The sequence below is a fragment of the Herpailurus yagouaroundi genome, unplaced genomic scaffold (assembly GCF_014898765.1).
Source record: "Herpailurus yagouaroundi ecotype Mexico unplaced genomic scaffold, PumYag 29, whole genome shotgun sequence".
In the NCBI taxonomy this organism is placed as follows: domain Eukaryota; kingdom Metazoa; phylum Chordata; class Mammalia; order Carnivora; family Felidae; genus Herpailurus; species Herpailurus yagouaroundi.
The window spans coordinates 50893373-50905238 of record NW_024412377.1 but is presented as its reverse complement, the minus strand read 5'-3'; the positions used below and the strand labels follow the sequence as shown (position 1 = coordinate 50905238).

Sequence of the window (11866 nt, the reverse complement as noted above, 5' to 3'; positions counted from 1 at the left end):
CTATCTCCTATGGTATGGACTCCCGAAACTGACCACCTAGGCTCTCCCTCCTGTATTGCGGAGAAAATGTTGGGAGTAGAATAAAAATTGGATGGACAATAGGGATGGAGGAAAAGAAGCTCAGTTAAAAGTTGGGGGGGGGTGAGGGGACAGTCAGGAAATCTCAGGAAGTAAATCAGAAAAATTGTTAAGAAAAAGAACAAACTGGGAGTGGGGTAACACCTTGCCCATAATTCATATGTTGAAATCCTTAACCCTCAATGTGATAGTATAAGAAGATGGGGCCTTTGAGAGGTGGTTAGGTCTTTATTTTATTTTATTATTATTTTCTTAATGTTTATTTATTTTTGAGAGAGAAAGAGAGAGAGAGAGCACGAGCAGGGGAGGGGCAGAGAGAGGGAGACACAGAATCTGAGGCAGAATCTGAGCTGTCAGCATAGAACCTGACACGGGGTTCAAGCTCACAGACCATGAAATCATGACCTGAGTCGAAGTTGGACACTCAACCGACTGAACCACCCAGGTGTCCTGAGAGGCGTGTAGATCTTGAAGGTGGAGCCCTCAAGAATGAGGTCAGTGCCCTTATGAAAGGGACCCCAGAGAGCTCTCTTGCCCTCTTTCCACCATGGAAGGATACTAGAAGTCAGCAGTTTACAACCTGGAAGAGGGCCCTCTCCAGAATGCAACAATTCTTGCACCCTGATCTCAGACTTGCAACCTCCAGAACCAGGAGAAATAAATTTCTGTTGTTTACAAGGCATCTGGTCAGTAGTGCTTTGTGCTAGGAGCCTGGACTGACTAAGACAGTTATTCGAGCAAAAGTCAAGATCATGGCTATTTTGGGCAGGTGGCTGTGATTGAATGCAGCCCACGAGTGGGCTTCTGGGATTTGTGTGGTTTCCTATATCTGTGTGTTATTTTACCGTGAATGGGTAGTTGCAGGAGAGGGGGATCAAGGGGACCTCAGGTCCCAACTAATATTGCATACTAATACTAAAACCAATAGAATTCTTGCTCCTGTCTTTGGAGCATGTACCCTATACAAGGTGCCACACTAAGCATTTCACCACAGTGGTCATTTGCTCTGAGTCTAGAATCAAGTGGCTTGATTGTGTTCATTTATTAGCTGTGGTACTTTGGTAAGTAATTCTCTTTGACCCTCTATATGCTCATCTATAAAATAGGGTAATAGTAGTATACTATTCATAAGGTTGTTGGAACAAGTGAAGTTTGCATATAAAGCCCTTAACACAATGCCTAACTCAGAGGACATGCTCACTCAGTCCTAAGCACTGCTTCATCCCTGTGAGGTGTCTATTATTACTCTCACAGTATAGGTGAAAACAAGGTTCTGAGAGGTTAAGTCGTGGAATTATTCAGTGGTGCGACTAGGCTCTCACACTTTCCCTCAGTCTTCCCAACCCACTAACTTCCTTCAAATGAAAGACAGTAAAATGGCAAGTGATAGTGACCTGGCCTGGTTCCACAGCTCCATCTTGAAGGATATCTGAGGTCTGGCTCCCTCCCTTGCCTCCACACATGATGTTGCAATTTCGCTACCAGAGAGTGAATTCAGCAGTGCTGTCCACAGCTTAGTTCCCTGAAGCGTTCTTGGAAGAGACAGTAAGGGCAGGAAGGATGCATGGCTGTGCGGGCTCCTTCAGTGGAGGTATAAACAAGTCCCCACTCTCGGAGGGGGCCAGGGAGCCCAGATAGGCGGCTGGTTGGATGCGTCACACACACACACCATGCTGAGAGAGAAAATAAGTGGCATTCCTCTGTGCTGAAGTTTAAGCATAAACAAGGAGCAAGTACTTTTCATGATAATTACCAAATATTAGAAATGTATTGTTCTTTCCCCACTCCCAAGTCACTTCTAAGGAGCTCCAGCTGTTAATAATGTTCCGTGTACCACTTCCAGGGCCAGAAGTATTGTTCCAAGACAAAGGTTCTTCATCTGTGTTTGTTCTTGTTTCCCATCAACACTTGAAACGTAGTTCACCTACGTTTTCTTGGGACTCCGTGCGTTGTTTGGAGCTGAGAGGAATAAAGAACAAAAAACGAAAAACAAAACAAGACAAAACAAAACCAGCATTTGAGTTAAGATCTTAAGCGAGTCTTAATTTCTTTGATCCCCGACTATCAGAAAGGGAAGTAATATTTACCTCATAATAGAACCGAGGTGAAGACGACTGAGGGCACATGTGTGAAGAGTCCAGCATAGAGCTTGGCATACAGTAGGCACCATAAATGAAGGTGGCCCCTTCCCCAGCTCCCGTGCCAGCCCACCTTGAAAATGAGAACCAAAGTGGCAGATATGTAGCCTGTAAGCTTCTTTCCCCTATGGTATCGCCGGTAGGCATTATTAATTGATTCCAATATTCTGTCCTGTTTGAATTTGGTTGCTTGCGATCGCTACAGTAGAAAGTTACCACAAATTTAATATATTAAAACAACACAATTCTGTTGTCTTATAGTTTTGTGGGTTTGAGGTCTAACATAGGCCTCGGTGGGCTGAAATCAAGATTCGGGCAGGGCTGCTTTTGTTTTTGAAAATTCTAGGAGTAAAATCCGTTTCCCTGTGTGCTCCAGTTTATCCATGAACATAGCCCACCTGCATTTCAGAACCAGCAACAGGGCATCAAATCTTTCCCATACTGCTATTACTCTCTGACCATAACCAGGAAATGTCCTCCACTTTTAAGAATTTATGTGATTAGATTGGGCCCACCGGATAATCCGGGATTATCTCCCAGTCTCGAGATCCTTAACCTTAATAAGTCTGCAAAGTCGCTTTCGTGCTTTCGTTGGGTCAGGTAAAACGTTCTCCTGTTCTGGGGATTAGGACGTAAACATCTTTGGGGGCCATTATTCCTCCTACCACACTTCTCAGTGCAGTGCTGCAGGTAGTCACTACCAGCGGATCACAGTTTGACCTGTGGTCTGGGGGACGTCAGAGCTATCCCTACTTTGGAGATTCATCAGGAAAGGAAGAAGAAAAAAAAAGAAAAGCAAAGCTGGTCAGGGGATAATGGAAATCAAAAGAAGACACTTAGCCTCCTGCTAAACACTTTTTGCTTTTGTTTTTCAATCTACTTGCCAGGATTCTCCTTGCCACGGCCAGAAGTGGAAGCAGTAATGTCTGCTCCAGTAGCCGCGGAAAGGGAACATCCTCTGAAGGTTGCATTTCTACCAATGGGATCCTGGGGTCCCACCTCCGGGCCTCTCAGCTGGGGTCCCCTCACTTGGGATCCGGTACAATCACACACCAGCCTAAACGCCCTTTTAAAAAACGACTTTATTGGGGATATAACTGATATATGATACGTTGTACATATGCAAAGTGTACAATGTGCCAAGTTTTGGCATGTGTATATACCCGTGACACTATTGCCACAGTTACGATTTTGAACACATTTGTCCCCGCCAAAAGTCTACTTGTGCCTATGGTAACCCTTCCCTATTCTCCACCCCTTCCTCCCAGATAACCGCCAATCTGCTATTGTCACTCTAGATTGGTTTTCATTTTCTAGACTTTTATATAAATGAAATCATACATTAAGTACCCTTTTATTGTCTGGTGTCTTTCAGTCAGTAGGAATGATTTTGAGACTCTCAGCCATGTTGTATGTATCAGTAGTTCATAGCTTTTATTGCTGAGTAATATTTCAATGTAAACTGCAGTTTTATCTTTTTACCTGCTGAGGGAAATTTCCAGTTTTGGGCTATTACAAATAAAAATCCTATAAATATTCATGTACAAGTCTTTGTGTGGGTTTATGCTTTCATTTCTCTTGCATAAACACCTACAAGGGCAATGGCTAGGGCATATGATAGGTATATGTTTAACTTTCTAAAAACATGCCAAACTGTCTTCCAAAGTGGCTGTACCATTTTACATCATCAGCAGTGTATGAGAGCTTTAGTAGCTCCATGTCCTTGGCAATACTTACCACGGTTAGTCTTTTTAATTTTAGCAATTCTAACAGGTGGGTAGTGGTATTTCATTGTTTTATTTGCATTTTACTTAATGATGATAATGTTGACCATCTTTGTAATTTGCTTATTGCCGTCCCTTTATCTTCCTGGATAAAGTATAAGTGTAAATCTGTTATCAATTTTTTAAAAATTAGGTTGTTTGGCTTATTATTGGGTTTTAGAGTTCTTTATATATTCTGAATACAATTGTCTTGTCAGATACACGATTTACAAATATTTTCTCTCATTTTGTGAGCTGTCTTTTCATTCTCTTAACAGGGTAACTCAAAGAGCAGAAGTTCTTGGGGCGCCTGGGTGGCTCAGTCGGTCAAGCATCCGACTCTTGATTTCTGCTCAGGTCATGATCTCACGGTTCATGAGTTCAAGCCCTGCATTGGTCTCTGCACTGATGGCATGGAGCCTGCTTGGAAGTCTTTCTACCCTCTCCCGCTTGCATAGGAATGTGCTCTCTCTCTCTCTCTCTCTCTCTCTCAGATAAATAAACTTTAAAAATCTATAGGGGTACCTGGATGGTTCAGTTGGTTAAGCGTCCAACTTCGGTTCAGGTCGTGATCTCATGGTTCATGGGTTCGAGCCCCACTTTGGGCTCTGTGCTGACAGCTAGGAGCCTGGAGCCTGCTTGGAATTATGTGTCTCCCTCTCCCTCTAACCCTACTCTACCCACACCCTGTTTCTCTTTGTCTCTCAAAAATGAATAAACGTTAAAAAATTTTTAATTAAAAAAAATCTAGAGTCAAAGAGCAGAAATTCTTAATTGTGATATAGTACACTATCACCTTTTTCTTTCATGAACTGTGATTTTGATGTTATATCTAAGAAATCTTTGCCTAATCATAAATCATAAAAATTTCCTCCTATGTTTTTTTTCTAGGAATTTTATAGTTTTAGATTTAATATTTAGGTCTGTGATGTATTTTGAGTTGATTTTTGTATATAGTGCAAGGTATGGATTAAAGTTCTATTCCCCCTCCTTTGCCCCCATATAGATGTCCAACTATTCTAGCACTATTTGTTGAAAAGACTAACTTTTCTCCACTGAACTACCTTTGCCCCTTTACTGACCACCAGTTGTCCATATATCTGTGGGTCTATTTCAGGACTCTATTCTGATCCATGTATCTATTTATCTATCTTGACCCTAATGGTTGACACTGACAATTACTGTATCTTTATAGTAAGTCTTGAAAGCAAACAGTGTTAACCTTCTTTTTAAATTATTTTTAAAGTTATTTTGGCTATCCAAGGTCTTTGCATTTCCATATCAATTTTAAAATTATCTTGTCAATTTCTATAGTAAACTCTGCTAAGATTTTGATTGGGATTGTTTTGAAACTATACACTGATTTGAGTTATAATTGATATTTTAACAAAATTGAGTCTTCTGATCCATGAACATTATTTATATCTCCATTTATTAGATCTTCTTTAATTTCTTTTAGCAGTGTTTTGTAGTTTTCAATCTACAGATCTTAAATACATCTTGTTGGAGATAATCTGTAACTATATTTTTTGATACTGTTATAAATGACATTATTTTTAAAATTTTAGTTTCTGAGGGGTGCCTGGGTGGCTCAGTTGGTTAAGCGTCCGACTTCAGCTCAGGTCATGATCTCACGGTCTGTGAGTTCAAGCCCCGCGTCGGGCTCTGTGCTGTCAGTTCAGAGCCTGGAGCCTGCTTCAGATTCTGTGTCTCCCTCTCTCTGTCTGCCCCTCCCCCACTCAACTCTGTCTCTCTATCAAAAAATGAATAAACGTTAAAAAAATTTTAATTTTAGTTTCTGATTATTCATTGCTTTTATATAAATGTAATCTTTTATATTGATTTTGTATCTCGAAAACTTGGTAAACTTTTTTACAAGTTCTTGTAGTGTTTTGTTGTTGATTCCATAGGGTTTTCTACATAGATGATCATATCATGTGTGAGTAAAGACAGGTTTAGTTCTTCCTTTCTAATCTCCATACAGTTTGTTTTTTTCTCTTGCCTTACTGCATTAGCTAGATCATCAGTACAAATTTGAACAGAAGTAGTGAGAATGAACATCTTTTTCTTCTTTCTGATCTTAGCACAAAAGCATTCAGTCTTTCATTTTATTTTACCTTTAAGTATGATGTAGGGTTTTTATAGATGCTTTTTATCAAGTTAAGGAATTTCCCTCTATTCTTAGTTTGCTGAAATATGTTTTTTCTTTTTTTTTTCTTTTTTTAAATTTTTTTTAACGTTTATTTATTTTTGAGACAAAGAGAGACAGAGCATGAATGGGGGAGGATCAGAGAGAGAGGGAGACACAGAATTCGAAACAGGCTCCAGGCTCTGAGCGGTCAGCACAGAGCCTGATGCGGGGCTCGAACCCACGGACCGCGAGATCATGACCTGAGCCGAAGTTGGCCGCTTAACCGACTGAGCCACCCAGGCGCCCCTGAGATATGTTTTTTCTATAAAAAATAATGTACTTTGTCAAATGCTTTTCTACCTCTGTTTTGATGATTTTGTGTGTTTTTCCTTTTTACACTATTAATATGCTGAATTACATGATTTGTTAAATGTTCTATCAACTTTGAATTTCTGGGGTAAAGTCCAGAACAATGCCATTTGCTTGATCGTGATATATTATCCTTCTTACATGTTTTTAGATTTGACTTACCTTTTAGTTGACACTTTACTGCATATTCATGAGGGCTATTGGTCTGAAATTTTCTTATCTACTAATGCTGTCATTTGTAATGGTGGGCTCACAGAATAAGTTGATAAGTATTCCTTCCTCTTTAACTTTCTCAAGGAGTTTGTGTATTGTTTCTTTCTTAAAAATTTGATAGATTTCACCAAGGAAGCTATCTGGTCTTTGAGTTTTGTTTTTTCCTAAGAAAGTTGTTAACTACAAATTCAAGTTATTTCTTCTTGAGTGAACTTTGTTTGATTATGTTTTTCAAGGAATTCATCCATTTAAATTGTCAAATTTATTATTTATTTTATAGACAGAGTTGTTCATAATGTCTTCTTATTGCTTTGATATCTGTAGAATACATAGTGCTGTCATTTTTCTGATTCTGGTTATTGGGTTAATTTATGTCTTTTCTCTTTTTTTTCTATTCACTTTGGTTAGAGGCTTATAAATTTGATTGATTTCAAAGAATCAACTTTTGATTTTAATGAATTTCTCTATTGTTTTTCTATTTTCTGTTTCATTGATTGTTCATTGATTTTTATTTATTATTTTCTTTCTTATGCTTACTTGGCTTTAACTTACTTTTCTTTTTCTAGTTTCTTAAGGTGGGAGCTTGGAATTTGAGACTTTTATTTTTTAGCACAGGCATTTCAGTGCTATAAATTTCCCCATAAGCACTGCTTTAGCAGCATGGTATAAATTCTAAAATGCTGTGTTTTAATTTCCATTAACTTAAAAATGTTTTCTTCTTTCCCTGTTAATTTCTTCAACTCAGCTGTTATTTAGAAGTGTTTTAGATAGTTTCCAAATATTTGGGAATTTTATAGATAGCTGTCTGTTATTGATTTCTAATTTAATTTCATCTTCTCCAGGAAATATATTTTGTATGACTTGAGTTCTTTTAAATGTATTAAGATTTGTTTAGGTCTCAGAACTTGGTCTATCTTGGTAACTGATCCAAATAGTGTTAAGTGCTTTATACTTTTTTATATTTAATCTTTACAACAATGCTTACTATTATTCCCATTTTAATGGAGAGGAAATAGGTGATACTGTATCCCCATTTTAAAGAGAAAAGGCTGAGGATCAATCAATTTAAATAGCTATTTAATGCCAGACAGCTATTAAGTAGTAGAACTAGAATGTGCTTCCAGGTCTGACAACAACACCAAGCTATTAACCACTCTTCCACAATTCCTCAATAGCCATTTCTCATTGCGATAAGCAGGGGAAAACCACTTCTGCTCAAGAGAGTATGAGTTCAGAGGTTAATTCCCTCTCTCTGAAAGTTCTGGGATCTATCTCCTAAATTGCTCCTTCCTAGCATAAACACAATTGCTTCAGTTGTTGCAGACATAAAGGTGAATTTTGTGTGATGGTAAGAGATGCTCTAATCCCCAACTACTAATTTGAGTCAGAACCTTGCTTCTGAGCCCTGCTGCTGGCTGATGCTCAATTACTAGGTCACTCTAAGAGCACCCAAGAACAAAGACTGACATAAGGTACTTTTGCCTCTTTGCAGGTAGCTGGGCAGGGCTGATTGCCCCTCAGAGTCCAATAATACCGAGGGAGGCTTTGGTCTAGGGGACTCTGTTTGTATGTTCCTTGAATTTACATAATACCTTCAAGTCAATCTGGATTGAAATGACTATTTCCTTGGTCTTTTCTTGTATTTAACTGTCAGGCATTAAAAGCATCATCTTATTGCTAGTAAACATGATTACAGTGCTTGTTTACTGGGACTGATGCCAATCTGGGAGCCTATTAGTCCAATTCAACAAAAGAATTTTTGGTCATCTGCAGCTCTGATTATCCAAGTGATCTAGCCTCTTTCATACTCCTATTACCACAGTAATTTGACTCGGCTGTTAATGATCTTTCTGGCTGCATCCAAGGCCCTGCACAATGGGTTCATGTGAATAAATGTCTTCCAGGGGCATGTTCCACTTATATACAAAGTCAATTTAACTTCTACAGTTATTTGCAGGCACCCAAATTATTCATAATTGACTACTTCCTAATGCCACTTAGCCTAAAATCTGAAAGGAAAGGATTGTGCTGCCTAAGTGAGCTGCTCATTCCATGGTGCCATTTCTGCACCACTTGAAATGCTAAATGGTCAGCACCAAAGAAAGGGAAAGAACTCCTGGGGATCTTCTTTGAGCACCTAAATCTCTAACCTTCCACTGAAGTAGACTGGCTTTTACATGCTAATTATTAGCCTGCAGATTGCTAAGGAGTTAAAACTCTTTGGTAAGAATATATAGTCCCCAAAAGTTACTCTGTGGTGTGTAGCATCTGATTTAAATGTCTTCTGAGGAACATCGCAAAGGATGTAGGATGGAGTTCTACAGCAACTCCAAAGTCTAAAGAAACCACTATTCTAGTTGACAGGTAATTGCTTAGGTCTTTGCTTTTTCCTAAATGGAAACTACATGGTTGAAAGAAATCTTTCCTTAAGATTTTGCAAATTTTTGACAAGTCACTAGTTAGCAATGGCAAATCAGTTTTGGCTTATGTCAGTTGCTTGGCTGGCATTAGATTTTTGGGGTTCAGTTTTGAGAATGATTCTGAGATCATTTTCTTTTTTCTTTCTTTCTTTCCCTTCCCTTTTCTTTCCTTTTCTTTTCTTTTCTTTTCTTTTCTTTTCTTTTCTTTTCTTTTTAGAGAGAGAGAATGTGCATGCTAGGAGCAGAGGGTGAGGGAGAGACAGAATCTTAGGCAGGCTCCATGCCAGGCTTGATATCATGACTGTGAGATCATGACCTGAGCCAAAATAAAAAGTCGGACACTCGACCAACTGAGCCAACCAGACACCCCTGAGGCCATATTCTTGATCAATGGGAAAGAGTAAGGTGGTGATTGATTAGTGATGTCTGTCATGAACACAGTTATAAGGAATAATGGCATACCCAGAATGCTAGACTCTACACTAGGCACTGGGAATATAGGAGTGAACAAGACAGATACAGCTGATGAACTCACAAAACTCACAGGGTGGGAATGATGACTAAGGTCACTTCTTATTTTGTCATTTTAAAATTGTATGGTCCTTTTTCTGTCTACCACTGTCACTGTTAATGAATTATTGTAAAATAGCCACAATGCCAATTAAGACACAGTTATCTAGTAGGAGAACCTGATAAGAGGAAAGGTGTTCATTACATCAAGTAAGACTTATCTTGTAGTTATTGTGTTCTCTTTCTCTTCAAGAGCGCACAGGTCAAGAAGACCTTCATCTGATGAAGATGCTCCTTGCCAAACCAGTATACTTCTCCATGGGGCTAGGGGGCTGCAATCCTAGCCAGGGTCAACTCTTGTTTATGGAGAATGGAAAACAGTGGACAGAAGAAGATTATCTGTGGAGGTGGAATGGTGGATTGCTTCTTCTCTGGGGCCACATGAGAAGGCAATTCCTGAGAGAGCAATCAGACCAGAACAAAGTGCATTCACCTTCTTGTTAACTGATCAACATCTGTTTCCAGATGTTTCCCTGTGCTGGTTATATAGTTTGTGCTCATTCACATGCAAAGCCTCTCTCCGTGTAGCTCAGCAGATGCCATCAACAGCTCTTCAGTCTGGTAGGGATAGGCTCTGTCTGCAAGAGTCTCATAACTGCAACCTAGCAATGCTGGCACCAAAGTCAGAGTTCGGAACTCACTGCAAAAGGCACCCCCACGGTGCACAGATGATGCAGCGGATCAGTGTCTTTCTCACCATGGTGACAGCAGTTGACATGGAAACAGTTGTTCTCGCTTATATACATAATCATTGCCCCTCACTCAGGCTTGCCAAATGTTGAAAATATCTGTCTGCCCAGCATTCATTTCTTCCATCTCTAGGAAATGCACCAAGATTATCTTTTGGGAAATCATCTGGACTGAACACCCAAACCACTTGTTTTGGATATTATCTGTCCAAACTCAGCATGTGACCAATACCTGGTAAAACTGAGCCATAGGAATGTGTAACCAAGCCATTCTGAGCCCATGAGTGTCAGGTCCAGATTTTGCTAGAAGGATTGGGAAAGTGACAGGGTTTTGCCTGACATTATATGCTGATGGAAAAGAAGCCTGTGGCGGCTGGAAGCTGTCTGTACCACCAGCTGTGTAGAACATGCTTGAAAATAAAGAAAATTTAGAGGAAAAAAAGAGCTGAGGAGCTAAGAGAGACACAATATGCTGATAAAATATGAACACCTGCATGCAGCCTTACTTGAACTTAAATACACCTTTTGACTTTTCAGTTATATGAACCAATTTTTGCCCCTTTTGCTTAAGGAAGTTTGAGTTAGGCTTCTGTCACTTGCACCCACAAAAGTCCTGATCAATATACATGTTTTCTCCCTCTGTGGAGATTTTCATAGGAATTGAGCAGAACTAGAGATACACCTTTGAAAGTTTCAGCATTTGAACAATCTACACCTTTCTAGAAGCCCTGCTTCTGGAAAGATATCAGTTCATCGGCACATGACTAGTTGATAATTGCTACCTGCCAAGCATTGTGTTGGACACCATGGTGAGGAAGGAAGAAGCCAGCCAGGGGCCCTGTCTTCACAGAGTTTACAGCCTGGGCAGGAAGGCAGCAGTAATACAAGTTAAAACTTAGAGCAGAAATTCTCACCTTCAGGACCACAGCACACTGGTGAGTCACCATATATTATGAGGTATGCCACAAAGAATTTGTGACTCATGAAGCTAAAGTACCAATGTTGGCAGATGATTTAAAAAATAAACATGAATTAGAGTAGATTCAAGGTTATCACAATAATAATGTCATATTCATTCATCTGGTTCTTCAGAATGCTTTCCTGAGTGGAGAGAAAGGGTTGACATAATAGCTAACACCCACATACCTGTGTCTCCGGGAGTGTACTGTTCTCAAGGATGCTATCCAACCTGTGTCCCCAAGCAATGACAATAATATCCAAGTGCAGGGGCAGAAGGAGTGGCAACAACAGGAGAATTGCCCGCACTTATTGTGCACTGTTTAGGCACCAGGTACTGTGCTGGGAGCATTAGAAGGGCTGTCTCATTTACTGTACATGAGAAAGCTCTGAGTAATTATCCTCCCTGTCTGGCAGATCAAAGAACAACCCAACGCTAAACAGTGTGACTCAAGCACAACCGGTCTTCCGAGGAAGGCAGAGATCAGCATAGGCTGGATTCATTGGAAAAGGGTCAAGGGAGGGTGTGAGCCTCCAA

General features: G+C 39.8%; 1 long non-coding RNA gene across 1 annotated transcript; it reads left to right on the top strand.

Annotated features, from left to right (window-relative positions):
* The first annotated feature begins 2421 nt into the window (after nucleotides 1-2421).
* Nucleotides 2422-11413, top strand: LOC121010156 (uncharacterized). Its single transcript, XR_005781026.1, has 2 exons — nucleotides 2422-3255; nucleotides 9876-11413. It is a non-coding gene; the product is annotated as an uncharacterized LOC121010156 (long non-coding RNA).
* The last annotated feature ends 453 nt before the right edge of the window (nucleotides 11414-11866 follow it).